Raw genomic sequence first — 12,590 nt, forward strand, 5'->3', positions numbered from 1 at the left:
TTGGGTGGCCACAGGCTCGTGGGCTGGAAGGGGCCTGTTACTATTCTGAATGTCTACATTAAACGAAGTCTGACATACAAAAAGGAAACGCTGGAAACGCTCGGGCTAATCAGCATCTATGGAAAGAGAAGCTGAATTAAGATGCTCAGTCAAAAACTCTTCAAAGGTTTTTCGTCCCACACCTGCTGAAGATTTCTAAAATTTCGCTGAAGTGCATAGGTTTTACGCGAGGTTATTGTGAGAAATTAAGATGCAGCAACACCAACATTGTTTGGAACACGCAAGATCTCCAAGTGGGAGGGAGTGAAAGGTGCTGTGGGCTGTGGGTCTGAATCATACAAGGAGCTTCACTTCTACAGCTTTTGAAATGTTTTTAGATAACTCAAGGAGGTTTCAAACTGGGCTCATTGGATTAAACACAACACCTGGAGATATCAGAACCTGTAATAAAAGCACATGGAAAAGACTTTTTTTTGAGATACGGCATGGTAACAGGCCATGAGCCCAAACCCCCAAAATACACCCATGTGACCAATTCACCGAGTAACCCCGTACGTGGAAGGAATTGGAGAAAATTCGCAAGCAGATATCAGGGAGACAGCGCCGGATTGTAACCCAGGTCACTGGCACTGTGATAGCATTGTACCAACCACCTCACTGACTGTGCCACCAGCAAACTGTGCTGGCTGAAGGTACAACCGTGAGTGGAATAACACTGATCTTTAGCTTCCTGCAGCTCAGATATCGAAGGTGGTCAAAAGGGCGGCACAGTTAGCTATCACAGCTCCAGCGATCGGGACATGGGTTCAAATCTGGCGGCGTCTGTAGGGAGTTATTACATTCTCCCTGTGTCTGCGTGGGTTTCCTCCGTGTGCTCCCACCATTCAAAATGCAGGTTAATTGGGCAGCATGAGCTCGTGGGCTATAAAGGCCTGGAGGCCGAAATTTAATATTTAAATTTAAAAATTTAAAGGCCAGAGTTGGAGGAGGGTGGATCGCAGAGGGCTCGAAGTCAGATCTCCATGAGGGTTGAGCCACTGATAATTGGGTTGTTACGGTCGGCATTCTGGAAGAAATGTTGCATTCCTTTGGCACAAGGAAGACTTGTCAAGTCTAAGCAGGTCATCAAAGGGCTATCCAGGCTAAATGCGACTTACCAGGTTCCCAAGAACACAAAAATATCAGCCCACTTTGTCGGCATAATGTTCCCTCTCAAGCCATTAATTCATCAAATTTAACCTCGGAAACACAGACTGATATTTCCCCAGTCCTATCCCCTTCACCTCTGTATGTTGCAAGCTCCTCACACATTTTGCCAACTTTGAATGCATCTCCTCAGTCCGCCACAATCTCGCCTTTATCTTGAGCAGCCATTCTCAACACGGGAGGGCCACAGCACACAAGAGTTAAGGCACAGAAACAGGCCCTTCGGCCCAACTTGTCCATGCCATCCAAACTAATCACATTTGCCTGCATTTCACCCATATTCATGCAAGCCTTTCCTATTCATGTATATTTCTGGAAGTTTTTTTTCCCCCAAATACTACAATTGTACCTGCCTCTTCCACTTCCTCTGGCATTTTATTCTATATATATATATATAAATATATCCACCAGTCTCCATGAAACAATATACCCAGAGTCCTTTCACTTGGCCCTTTTACACAGATATCCCATTAAATTGGTATGTCAATGACCTGTGTTTAAAGCCAGGTCGAGTCAGATCGGAGCATTTACACTGAACCAAGAAAAGCCAGTTCAGTGCAACCTTTTACATAGGGACCTGGCATTCCGAGGCAAAAGGAAGTAGGAACAGCAGCATTACAGCGTTGCGGTCCCAGGCAAGGCCTTTTACACTGGAGCCGATGTGAAACACAACAGCTCTGATAATACCTACCTTGGCAGGTAGGGACCAGGATGAAAATGATCCTTCCATCCCAGTTTCAACACGTTCACACAGGTAAGTGAAGCAGTAAAAAGATGCTTAATTACTGTCTTTCAAGGGCAGTATAAAAGTTGCGGGGGGGGGGTTGTTTCCCTCATTTTAAATCTACGCCCTTTTTTTAAAATATGATCAGATTACAACCATCAATCTTAATCTGAGTGATGAAATACTTTGGAAGATTATTACTGCACTTGTTTTTTTGTGGGAGAGGGTCAATTTGAGATCCGTATTTAAATATTTTAGTACAGGCCTTGCTTTCTTTTCAACTCACATAACAAATATTATTTAATGTTTTTATGCATTTGGTAGGAGAGAAGTGCAAAAGAAATCAACTAGACTTGACTGCTTCACTGGCAAGGGGACCCATAAACTTTGAGCACAGTCCCTAGACACCCATAGCCAAAATAAGGTTGAGAAGGACTGATCTAGATTAATTGCTGCTGCAACCATCATTGCTCTAGCTTCTCCCAGCCGATCCTGCCCTTGGAATTGATCTAGAAATAGGAAACACTTGCTGGGGTCCATGTGTCTGACCAGATAATCCTGCCTCTCAATGGACAACCAGAATCATCTGAAATGGGAGCATTTGGCCTGCTCCACCATTCAACATATCCACAGCTGGCGATACACAGGGATCTTAAAACCATAGAACACTACAGCTCAGAAACAGGCCCCTTGAGTCTGCACTGCTGAAGTCTTGTTTAGATTTAGACATATACAGCACGGTAACAGGCCCTTTTGGCCCAAGAGCCCGGTCACACCCAATCACCTACAGTGGTAGGAAACCCCTGTAGACACAGGGAGAAATGTGCAAATTCCTTACAGTTTGTTTTCACTTTCTCCCAAAATCCTTGACTTTTTTTTGGCAATGAGAACTATATACAGACACAAACACTTCCTTCTTGAGTATATTGAATGAATTGGTCTCCACTGTATTTCAGTGTAGAATTCCAAAGGTTCATCAACCTTGGGTGAAGAAATCCACCCCCCCCACCCAGCTTTCCACTTCAAAATGGCAATACTCATTTCCTGATACTCTGCCTCTTTAGCCATTGAGAGCTTCTTCATCAAAGTCCCATTACAACTGTATCACTTTATGTAAGACTCCCTCTCATTCTCCTAAACGTTAGTGGGTCTAATCGATCTGACCTTTTCTTGTATTTCTGACCAGAAGCCTGTTGTCAAGTGTCAGACTCCAGGGATCGGTGCTGGGATGTTTGTTCTACATAATCACATGGATGAACACATGGACGGTCTGATTCGCAAGTTTGCAGATGATACTAAAATAGGTGCAGTCAATGAATCTAAGGATATAAGAAAAACAGCGGAAAGTTAGGCAGAGAGGATGCTCAGCAGCCGTTCTCAGCGGGGGGGGGGGTACGAACTTGAATCAAATATTTTTTTGTTGTCTGTCAGAGAAAGTATGGAAGAAACCAACTAAACTTGACTGCTTCACAGGAAAGGGAGCCCATAACCTTTGAACAGAATCCGTAGGGGCCATAGCAAAAAAAAAGATGAGTATGGCTGATCGAGAGAGACTTTAGAGGATCTAAAGTTTACACTATCCCCCACACACAGTGGGTGGTGGTTATCTGGACAAGTTGTCAGAGACAATTTGCACAGGTTCATGGCTAGCACTGGTAACAGGGATACTGGCCTGCCTCAGTGAAGTGGGATGAGTGTATAGAGGCATCATGGTCAGCATGGCTGAAAGGCCTGTTCCTGTGCTGGGCAAACTCTGATTCATACACAACTGCAGCCATCTTTCTGGTCACACCGTCTGGGACACCAGACCAAAGTTCCACGCAAAATTCCAGATGGGGTCTCACCAACGTCCTGTCCATCTGTGGCACAATGCCTTCACTCACAACCAGAGCCTTTTGCAATGAAGGCCATCTACCATTTGTTGATGAAATTTAATGCAGACAAGTGTGAGGACAGGACAAACCACACTGAGGAGTGCAGGAGAACAGAGGGATCTGGGAATAATTCCTTGAAAGTGGCATCACAGGTAGATATGGTCATAAAGATAGTTTTTTGGCATATTGGCCTTCATAAATCCAAGTATTGAGTAAAGGAGTTGGGGATATTATGGTAAAGTTATACAAGACATTGGTGAAGACAATTTGGAGTATTGTGTGGAGTTTTGGTCACCTAACGATAGAAAATATACCAATAAGATTAAAACAGTTCAGAGAAGATTTACAAGGATGTTGCCAGAACATCAGGAACTGATTTACAGGGAAAGGTTAAACAGGTTAGAAATTTATTTCTTTGAGTGTCAGAGAATGAGAGGAGATTTGATAGAGGTATAATGTACAATTATGACAGGTATAGATAAAAATAAATGAAAGTAGGTGTTATGCTGAAGTGGATGAGATATAAACCAGAGGACATGGTTTAACAGTGAAAGGAGAAAAGTTTAGGGGAACTTCTTCATGAGATCAGTGGGTGTGGAACGAGCGGCCACCTGAAGTGGTGAATGTGGGCTCAATTTTCACATTTAAATAAAATTTGGACAGGTACATGGATGAGAGAGGTATGGAGGGCAGATCAATGGGACTATGTAGAAAAATTGATTGGCACAGACTAGAAGGGCCAAAGGGACTGTTTCTTTGCTATTATGTTCTATAGTCCCTCTTAAGGGAATTAAGTCCTAATGCGTTTAATCTTTCCCTGTAACTCAGTTCCTCAATTCCCGGCAACTTCCTAGTAAATCTTCTCTGCACTCTTTCAATCTTATTGATAGCTTTCCTTTATTTAGGTGGCCAAAAGTGGACACAATACTCTAAATTTGGTCTCATCAATGTCTTATACAACCTTAACATAACATCCCAACTCATGTACTCAATACTTTGATTTATGAAAGCCAATATGCCAAAAGCTCCCTTTTCAACCTTACCTGGAACTCCACTTTCAGGAAATTAAAGGTAAAGATACTATTGTTATGTAATATTACATTTTAAATGTAACATACATGAAATTCTTTAACTTTGTCTACCGTAAGGAATACAGAGTGTCGCTCCTGGCTTAGTAAACCAGTACAGAATTATGTATCTGTATTCCCAGATCCCTCTGTTCTACCACATTCCTCAGGGCCCTGGAAGTTGCCATCAGTCCAGTACCATAGCCCCTCACCATTGTACCACACACCACATAGTAACAACAAAAAAAAACAGCCTGGCTTTTTGTATTCAAGTCTCGCCTCCAAGAAGATGGAGGTTGTTTCCACTGGCAGGTGAGAGGAGAACAGGGGGACCGAGTCTCAAGTTTCAGGGGAGCAGACCGAGGATGGAGATGAAGAGGAATTGCTTCTCCCTGAGGGGAGTGAATCTGAGGAATTCTCTGCCCAAGGAAGCAGCTGAGGCAGCCTCATACTTAAATGTATTTAAGACAGATAGATATTTGAAGAATTAAATGTGACAAGTAAATTGGAGTCCACAGCCAGATCATCCACACAGGCTCAACAGGCCAGATGGCTGGCTCCTGCTCCCATTCCATGAGCTCTTATCCCCACAAAAACATCGGAAACACCCAAGTCATTGGAGAGGTGACAACAGATCCACTTGCTAGGTCCCTGTTCACCAGCACTGTTTATTATTTTCAAAATGGATTGCAGCAAATCGCCCAGGTTGCCCCAGCTACACCTCCCAAGCACCTAAAAGGATGAGGGCACCAGGTGCAGGAGGAGATCACTCTCCAGAGGTTCCCTTCCAAGCCTCAACCACGCAAATTCGCTTGTATATCCTCTGGTGCTCCACTTCCAATGGCGCTATAGGTACTGCCGCAGTTCTGTAAGGAAATTGTCCTTTCTTGAGGGACTGTTTGGGTAAACAAAATGTTGGCCTTGACACTGGCAACCCACATAACAAATGTGATAAATTAAAAAGGGACCAAAGTTGCAAGACATTAAAATTTATTAAATGGGATTCATGGATGATTCATCTATGCTACGACTAGACCAGGCGCAGAGAAAATGCACCAAAACGGAGGATGCACTGGTGTGTTCCATGGGGAACCTGGACTTTTAAGTACCAAATCCCTCCCAATGATTTAATACCGTTGGACAGCACACGGGGCAAGATTTATCCTTTATCCCAAAATGCAGCCAATGCAGGCCTCAAGAGAGAAAGTCTATGGCTCTTAGAAAGAGTCCAGGAAGCTGGATGGGAAGATCAAGCTCCCATTAAGTTTCTGGAACTAGAGCAACACCAAGGGTGTTGCCAGGATCAATCTTGATCTCAGCATGCCCTCTCCAGATGTAGTTAAGTGGAAGACACCCAACTTTGAGAGGCCATGTCGCCTAGCAACCATCGCATTCCATTATTTCCTGGCCAAGGCAATCCCCCCCAAGGATGAAGAACTTGCTGCACCTCCTCTGACTTTGAAATGCTACTACCTCCTCCATCGTTGCTGGATCCCTTCCCAGGAATCTTCTTCCCAAGGCTATGGCCTTCTCTACATCGGAGACTACACACAGGCTGGGAGATCACTTCGTTGAATACCTTCGCTCTGCCCGCATCAATGAGAGGGATCTCCCAGTCGCCAACCATTTCAATTCTGCACCCACTCCTGCGCTGACACATCTGCCCATGGCCTTGTACAGCCAAACCAGAGCCACCTGTAAATTGGAGGAGTAATCCCTAATATTCCACTTGGGGACTCTCCAACAGGATAGTTTCTGCTAAACCACTTCCCATTCTCTTTCTCTTCCCTATCCCCTTTCCTCCAGCTCTCCACCCCCTTTCCTCCCAATTCACAGAGTCATCCCCCCTCCCCCTGTATGCTGGTATGCCCTTCCTCCCTTATCCAGCAATGACCTCCTGTCTGTAGGACTGTGCTCCTTCCCTCCACCATTTCTTTCAGGTGCCTGCCTACATTTTGCTCAAACCTTGATGAAGGGCTCACCTCCAGAACTTTGGTTATGTATCTTTATCATTTTTATATAAAATACCCTGTTTGACCTGCTGAGTATTTCTACAGCATTGTGTTTTTACTTCAATCACGGCATCTGCAGACTTGACATTGGCATCCCGTACAATAAATGTGATACTTTAAAAAGGACCACAGCTGCAAGACATTAAAATCTCCACCTGAATATTAAAAAAAGATGGGATTGATGGATGATGCACCTGTGATTCGACTCGACCAGGTGCAAATGTACCGAAGTGGAGGATGAACTGGTGTGAAGACCCCATGGGGAACCTGGACTTTACACACACTTTTGTTATTTTACCCCCAGTGCCACGGCAGCACCCCATCCAAACGGAACCCAGCGGCTGGAGGTTGAGCTCACTAACCCAGTATTCTGAGCAGGGTATGGGGAATGGGCAGGGTTATTACCACAACACCAGCAGCCCCGGGTTTGAACCCAGTGCTGTCTGTAAGGAGTTTGTATATTCTCCCAGTGTCAGGTGGGTTTCCTCCAGTTTCTTCCCAACTTCCAAAAAATGTATGGGGTTTGTAGGTTAATTGGGAGCATGGGTTTAAATGGCCCGAATCAGCTTCTACTGTGCTGTAAATAAAATTTATAAAAATGTATTAAGTGGCAGTAATGCCCACATCCAGTGAATCACATGCTGAAACATGCAGATTAATAAATCCCTTCATGAATGAACAGAAAACAAATCCCAAACACTAACTGAAGAATGTAATAGGAGCAGGAGTTAGCCATCTGGCCAAGAGGAAGCCGGCCGGTTCCTTCAGAGACACTAAAAATTCACTGGTTAAACACAAAACCTTCAGATGGCTCGATTTTGTGTGAACAAAGAAGGACCCAGCAGGTCAGATCACTAGTTAATTAGCTACCAATTGGTTGATTGACACTAAACTGTCCCTGGCGTGCTGGTGAGTAATGAGATTTTATTGTCAAATATGCAAGTACAGAGGAACTTCAACCATGGTAGAATCTGGGGAGACCAGAACCAGAAAGACCCCTCCCTTCCTGCCCATTCTCGACCCTACAGGATGGCGGCCGTGGCGGTGGACTCAGTCGCCAAAGGACCTACAAAGGGTGCGGGCGACTTGCGGTCAAAGGACCTGTAACCAGTCTGCGGGGAGTCTGCCTCACAGGTACCAGGTATCGGAACCAGGATTTGAGAGGGCGGTAAGGGCGAGAAGGGCTCCCCTGAAAGGGCCTCAGGCATTGGAGGCTTCCTGATCAGCATGATCAGGTTTGGATCTGGAGCCCGGGCGGCTGATGGTTTGAACAGGAGTCTGTGCGGCTGCGGGAGCGCTGGAGGAGAATCCACGGACGGCGGTGACTCTGAAGGGACTCTCTTTTACTTCTCTTAGGGGCACCAGGCCATGCTCATAGCATCTGTTTCTACAGCTGATAAAAGTAGTAGATGATGTATATTACATATTTATGTACTATTAGGTAACAATAAAAGGAAGCTTGAACTTGCACTCAAATTTAAGTATCCAAGTAGGCATTGGAGCTGCAACATAACCAAAGGAATCGCTTTGGAATGCCTCAACAGACAAACACACAACAGCACAGAACAGGAAAATCACAGCAAACAACTCAAAAACAATGGGGCCCGTGCTGGGCAGTAGACCAAGAGGGGTTGCAGACTACGGGGGGGGGGGGGGTTGGGGGAGCAGCAGACCGCCGCAAGGCGCCAAAAACAAGGCGATCTCACCCCATTGAGGTGCAGCACAGGAGACGACCCTACAGGGAAGTTGACCATGGTAGCAGACCAACAAGGGGGTCAGTGGCTGAAGGTGCCACGCAGGCCTGTCTGCAACTTGCTTTTGAAGGACTCATGTGGGGGCTGCTGGAGACTGGCTCATGGGAACTAGGACTTGAGAGGGTGCTGAGGGTGAGAAGAACTGGCAAAGGACCTCGGGCACTGAAGACTTCCCGGTTGTGTCTGAGGTTTGGACCTAGAGCTCAGGTTGCTGATGGTTTGGCTGGTGGCGAATCCACGGTCAAGATTCAATTTATTATCACAGTGTCATATTGCATGAATCTTTTTTTGCCCACTGCAAGGCGGACATATTTGCCACCAGTAGGAATTACCCAAGCACCACAGTCAGAGAGAGAGAGAGAAGTAAAAGAGAGCCCCCCACCCCCCAAGAGTCACCAAGCGTCCGTAGATTTGCCTCCAGTGATTCGCAGCCACAAGAGTCCAGAACCAAATCTCCGACACAGTCAGGAAGTGACTCTACTTTGCTTCTCTTTCTCCGATTGTTAGGAGCACCAGCGACTCTTTATACACCTTATGGCAGGCAAAAGTTCAAGTATGTACGTTACACTTTTATGCATTATTACATAAAGGAACTTGAAGTCGATGGGAACGTGGGGAGAACAAGTCGAACGATTTGCTCTGTAAGCTTGATAGATTTGATGAGCCAAAAAAAAATAATCGCTTATCCAGCAGCGAGGTTTATATCCCAACATTCTTTGGTGATTGGGGGTCAAGGGGAAGGAAGAAGAAAGAGATCAGTTCACACACTGTTTAAGCACAGAAACAGGTTCTTCAGACCAACTGATCAATGGAAACCAACTACATGAGCTAGACCCAATGCCTGCATCAGGCCCCTCAACCATCAAAATCTTTCTTGGCCGTGGACCTGCCTAAATCCCTTTTGATCATTCTATCGTCACCCATCTCCATTCTCAGGGAATATTTCCTTCAGTTGCCCAAGAGCTATGTAAAAAAAAACAGGTCTTGTGAGGATAAGACACTCCTCATTTCGGACATGAGCAGGATGGATTACTGAGAATCAGAGAATACTAGGGCACTGAAACGGACCCTTCGAGTCTGTGCCAAACTATTATTCTGCCTTGCCCCACTGACCTGCCACCGGATCATACCCCTTCCATCCATTTACTTATCCAGATTTTCCTTAACTGTCAAAATTGAACACACTCCAACCACTCTCTGCCTGTACAATCTTCCCTTTAAACTTTCCCTTTTGACCCTTAACCTTTGTCCTCTAGTTTTTAAATTGCTCCTAACCTCAGAAGAAAAATCCTACTCGATCAAAACCCCTCATAACTTGGTAGAGAGATTTGTGAAGCACAAATTTGTGCTTTGTGCAGACACTCTGGTTGAAGTAAAAACACAATGCTGGATAAACTCAGCAGGTTAACCAGTGTATATAACAAAGATAAATCTACATAAGCAACATTTCCAGTTCGAGCCCTTCATCAAGGTATGACAAAATGTGGGCAGGCGTCCACACATGAATCTTCTACCTTGGGGGAGTAGCAAGGTGGAGTTTTCAATGCTGAGGCTGACAGGAGATTTAAATTATGAGGGGTATGGGGGAAAGAGAGCAGGAAAGTGGTGCTAAGGTCAAGATAAAGCCAGCAACACTGGACGTGCCATAACTATTCACTGACAGAGCAAGCTTCAGGGAGGGAATTGGCTGAATTTGACCATGTTCTTAATGAAAGGGAGACTAAAGCAGGGGACTACACAAACTACAAGATCACGAGAAATAGAGTAATTACACCAAATGCGCAAGGAACAGGGAGCCTAAAACAAACTGGTGAATCTTTCCCCTCTACTTACACAACCCTGGCCTTGGAGTACTCTACACCCGAAGACAATTGGGTCTCAGACTGTACCCTTAATAGAAAATGGTGGCCTCAAAACATGCTCGGACACAAGACTGGCTTGATTGTATCCTGTTAAGAACGTGCAAATATTAAAAGTGCGTTTGGTACAATTCCCAAGTCAGACGAGGTGCAAAAAGAAAAAAAAACTCCCGGAGGGGTGATTTTTTTGTTAAAAAAAGAATGAAAAACAACATCCCTGCACAAGTTCGGTAGAATTTTTTTAAAAATAGACAAATGGTTTGAAGATTTAGCAGATACACAGAACAAAGCGCTACGCCACCTAACAGTCCACAAACACACACACCCGAATCTGGGCGCTTAAAGTTTATATTTTAAAACAAAAATAAAAACCAAATGATTGAATTCTGGTCACCCTTGGAGGGGTGGGGTTGCATTTTTACCCGATTCGAATCCCTTTTTTTTGGAATTTTGCAGGAGGGAGAGGTTTAAAAACAGGGGGAGAGAGAGAAAAAGATTTGCCTTCTCTCGATAAATGGAGAATACAAACGGGTTTTAAGCTCAGAAAAGCCAATGCAAAAAGCCCCCCCCCCCCCCTCCTCCCCATGCACATTCAACAACACACAGAACCAATTCCCAGCAAGTTTGATTACTCTGAAGGAAAAAAAATATGGTTAATTGAAATCTTAAACAGCCATGATTTGCAAATTCAGCTGCACATTTCTCCCTGCTGTAAACAATCTTGAATTATTGCATTTGATACACAGGCATTTTTTTTTAAAGGGCAGAATATATTTTTAAAAAGCACGTTTGCAATTATAACATTTTTTTTTAGATAAACTACTATGCCCCTAAAGAAATCCCTTTTTTTCTGGGCTTGATGGCTTCCTCCTTCCCTGAGGCCTTCCAGCCATCAAGCGTCGATTTAACTCTTCATGGAGAGCGACAAAAAAAACCCATTGAAATAGACGGGATTTGTTTTTTTTTTTAAACAAGAAAAACGTAATTAAATCCTTCCCTTTTCAAACCTACTCGAGCCCCAGGCTTTGGGCCTGTGTGGGTAGGCCTTTAAAACAAATTCTCAGCTAAAATAATAGTTTCTTACAGGCCCTTAGAGGGGACATTTATACCTATAAATATATATATATATATTTGTCCCTCTGGTGGGTGGGGGATATATTTATTGATGGAGAAGGGGAGGCTTAATAAATCCCCCCCAAAATACCAGGGAAAATGGAGGCTTTATTCCCCTTTTATATTGTACTGTCTCTGTTTTTTTAAAAAAATACCCCAATCAGGGAATAAATTCCTTCACATTTGCTTCTTTCCCCCCCCCACTATTAGAATACATATTTTTAATCTCAATCTAATAAAGGATATAAAAGCAGGCCCAAACGAGGGAGAAAAAGAAGGGGGGGGGGGAGGACAATAAAGAGAGGGACACAAACTTTACCTGCTCCTCAGTCCACACTGCACTAAACACGCACACAAACACCCCCGGCACGTGACCCGGCCCGCCGCCGCTTCGCCCCCGCCGCCATTTTGAACTCCGTGACGTCATCAGCGCCTTTCACTCGGTCTTTTTTTAAAAAAAACACCACTTATTTTTTTTTCTCCGCCTTCGCCTCCCAACATCGTTTAGTTTTTGGTGGGTGGGGGAGGATGTTTTTTTGAGACCGGTTTGATTGGTTTTATCTGGCTCCCCGCCTGGTCACGTGGGCAGAGAATCCCGTCCCTTTTTTTATGTGTGTATGTCAACACCTCCAAAGTTTATTGCATTTTCCCCGAAACCTCCTTCCTGAATAACATCGGTCGGCCTGCCGGGTTTTTTTTATTAGTTTTTACTCGTGATATTCTAATTAAAATGGGGCTTGTCACGTGACCGGGACCTCCTCTTTAATACCTTCCAAGGTTTACACCCCCCCCCAGCCACTTTTTATGGATCTTCTGCTTCCAAATTGGAAAACTATTGAGACATCGATGGCTTTTCGCATATCCTATTCGCCATCCTCCAGTCACGTGCTGAGGGCACTTCGCCCACTGACGACGCCCGATCTTTATTCGCACGGATCTTCCTTTAGGAGGGGGGAGAAAAAAACCCAAAGGTGGAAATAA

At 44.6% G+C, this 12,590-nt stretch overlaps 1 protein-coding gene across 5 annotated transcripts in view; it reads right to left on the reverse strand.

Moving 5' to 3' along the window:
• ubap2l (ubiquitin associated protein 2-like) overlaps positions 1-12,014 on the reverse strand; it is a 131,467-nt gene extending 119,453 nt beyond the window's left edge. For 4 of the 5 annotated variants that reach the window (XM_069940164.1, XM_069940163.1, XM_069940165.1 and 1 more), the window contains exon 1: positions 3,095-3,249. The gene's annotated coding sequence lies outside the window, so the exon portion shown is untranslated. Of the gene's footprint in view, positions 1-3,094; positions 3,250-11,928 lie in introns of those variants that run through there. The other variant, XM_069940160.1, reaches the window with a different exon arrangement.
• Between the last annotated feature and the right edge of the window lie 576 nt (positions 12,015-12,590).

Source organism: Narcine bancroftii, chromosome 5, assembly GCF_036971445.1.
Source record: "Narcine bancroftii isolate sNarBan1 chromosome 5, sNarBan1.hap1, whole genome shotgun sequence".
In the NCBI taxonomy this organism is placed as follows: Eukaryota; Metazoa; Chordata; class Chondrichthyes; order Torpediniformes; family Narcinidae; genus Narcine; species Narcine bancroftii.